General features: G+C 35.2%; 1 long non-coding RNA gene across 2 annotated transcripts; it reads left to right on the top strand.

The window, feature by feature from the left end:
- Positions 1-800: 800 nt before the first annotated feature.
- On the top strand, positions 801-2,370 carry LOC104897052 (uncharacterized). Of its 2 annotated transcripts, none has more exons than XR_007275198.2 (5): positions 801-992; positions 1,137-1,179; positions 1,272-1,372; positions 1,785-1,849; positions 1,943-2,370. It is a non-coding gene; the product is annotated as an uncharacterized LOC104897052 (long non-coding RNA). The 2 variants fall into 2 exon arrangements; XR_007275199.2 differs by having other exon boundaries at positions 1,128-1,179.
- The last annotated feature ends 429 nt before the right edge of the window (positions 2,371-2,799 follow it).

Raw genomic sequence — 2,799 nt, 5'->3', positions numbered from 1 at the left:
TCACGATTCAAAAGTTTAATTACTATATCTGAACCTTTGTGTATTTAATAATTTTGATGAGAAGTGGAAATTACGCATGTATGCCCTATTTTTGTTGTTTTTGATTAATTTATGGGAATGTTTTATTGTTTCGTACTGTTAGTATGCAAAAACGTGTTGCTTATTATACTAAAACTCATAGATTTCCCTTGCTTTCTACCTAGTTTAGTTGAAGTGAGAAGTAAGAAAGTGTGTTAAAGGAGGAAGAACAGAATGATTTACAGAAAGTGGAGTCTGTTGAGCAGCACTAGGGTGATCGCTGGTGGCATCGTCGGTGCGGTTTTCCTCGACAACCTCCTCTTTGTGAATGTCAGTCATTCTATCTCTTTGTTTTATAAAGCATAGTAATGGCCATTTTTGCATCTATGTTCTGAGAAAGTCTTTAGCTATTATTTTCCATTTGCACATTGGTTTTAAGGTCTTTGTAGTTGTTATATAAAATTTAAGATAATACTTACATTTTCGCAATTTACGTTTCGTGCAACAAGATTAATGCACTATTACCCAAGTGCTAAGTGCTCCCTCCATTTTAGAAGATGTTCCTCATTACTATTTTAGGATGTTCTGAAAAGAAGTTCCTCTTTTCTTTGCTAGGCAAGAAAGTTACATGTAAATTGACAAAATATCTTTTGTGAAGAATAGTTTTTAAGTGGGGAAAATTTTTTAGAGTCGGGGAAATGTTTATTAGTCATATAACTTTCATAATCAGCGTGCCAAGTATAGTCAGAAAAGTTATCCACTGCGTCCAGATTAGCTGAGAGTACGTATTGGCTTTACAAAGCTCTACCAGAGATACCAGGTTTGTACATAGAAATATTCCCATATTCAGTGTCATTATTGATCAAGAAAATGGTGGTCTTTTCTCTTTTGTTTTACAATTGGCACAAGTCCGGAGCGCCTTTCAGGTTTACTTGGATCATTTTCTCTATTGCCTGCAAAGGAAGAGCCCAAAGGTAATATGTCTAATGAGATCAATTGGAGTTGCCTAAATAATGAGGGATATGTTCAATATAAAAAAAAAATTAACAATGAGGGATATGTTTTAGCATTTGATTTGCTCTGTCCACTTTCATGCTAATTTTTTCTAGGTTCGATAGGTTCTTTACGTCGTCAGAGCAGTGGAGTTGACATTGCTTCAAGGTAGCATCATGTTTGGCCATTTAGTACACCTTTTTTCAGTATATGGTTAAGTCTTATGTACAAATAAAGTTTCCTTTTTTTTGTGTGTGCAGGAACTTTGAAGGCTCTTCTAATCCTTCAAAGATACGCAGAATTGCTTCGGCCTCGGCCAATATCAATGATTTGACTTCACAATGCTCGCCTACGAATCCAGGTCTTTGCCTTGTCTTGAGTAAACCAACTAAAATTTGTACTGAGGAGTGTTTTGAAGTGGCAACGCTGATCGTAGTTTTCAGTTTTTATTTTAATCAATTTTACTCGTACTTGGCTATGAGAGTCAAGAATCTGGTTGTGTGTCTAAGTGTCAGGGACGTCTATTTTATGGAACTTTTGGACCATAATGAAGTGTGCATGTGTCGTAACCATGTCATAGTTTCGATTATCAGACACGAGTACATAAGTTGAGTTGAAGAGTTTGAATAAAGTAGTTTCTTATACTTGAAATCGTGAAGTTCCTTTTTCTATGGATTTCACCCGGTGTTCTTTAACATTTCTGGAATGCGTGTTCCTATTTATGTTGCATATGATGATGTACGACTTGCTTATGAGTTTTTTTTTTTCTAAAGCTCCTCTTAAGCGGACAAGTAGCTGGTCTGTTGATGAAAAGTTACTCATCCAATCACTATATAAGGTGGTGTGTTATTACTTGTTCTTCCCAAGATATCTGTGATTTGTGAAGGCTGTCATGTGTAAAGTTGACCTTTTCATTTTCCGTATCAAACAGGTTATGACCTCTGTATCTAAAGCATATCCTATCATTTTATACTTGAGAGACGTGGACATGATCTTGTTCAGATCTCAAAAGCTATATAGATTGTTCCAGAAAATGTTGCAGAGATTTTCAGGACCAGTACTCATATTAGGTTCACGTAAAACATCAAGACAGCAATGATGGTGACATTGATGACATGCTTGTTGATTTATTTCCTTACAACATTGAAATTAAGCCACCTGAAGATGAAACCCATCTGGTAAGCTGGAAGTCTCAATTGGAAGAGGATATGAAGATGCTTCAGTGTCAGGACAAAAAAAAAGCATTGAAATTATATGAGATTTGTATTAGATTTTGTTCTAAGTATACTAGAATTTAGTTGTAGAATTATTTTTTCACTTGTAATTACATTTATTATCAACAATAATTGAATTGATTAATTTATTTGCCTTAATAAAAGAATTATGGTATTTGCATCATTCCATATCTTATTATATTTAATATCAATTAAAAGCAAAAAGCTATTACATTTAATACTAGTTAACCAAAAGCATAAAAAAAAAAAAGAAGTGCAAATGCGTACCAAAAAACAAAAAAGAAAAGTGCAAATGTGAGAAATGTAATGGCTTCTATCCAGGATAATTAGCAACTGCCCAGGCTAGTTAGCGGTCACTAATTAGCATATGTCCAGGCGGTTGCTAATTAGCGACTGCCTAGGCGGTCGCTAATTAGCGTCAGCAGTTGAAAACGGTCGCTAATTAGCGACTTCCTAGGAAACGGTCGCTACATTCGAAATATCGGACGCTATTTTTTTAGCGTCCGCTTTGCGGGCGCTATTTGGAGAATTAGCGACCAATGGTTTTGCATCA

The sequence above is a fragment of the Beta vulgaris genome, chromosome 6 (assembly GCF_026745355.1).
Source record: "Beta vulgaris subsp. vulgaris cultivar EL10 chromosome 6, EL10.2, whole genome shotgun sequence".
Classification (NCBI taxonomy): Eukaryota; Viridiplantae; Streptophyta; class Magnoliopsida; order Caryophyllales; family Amaranthaceae; genus Beta; species Beta vulgaris.
Note: the sequence above shows the minus strand (reverse complement) of the source record. Positions and strands in the feature narration are given on the sequence as shown.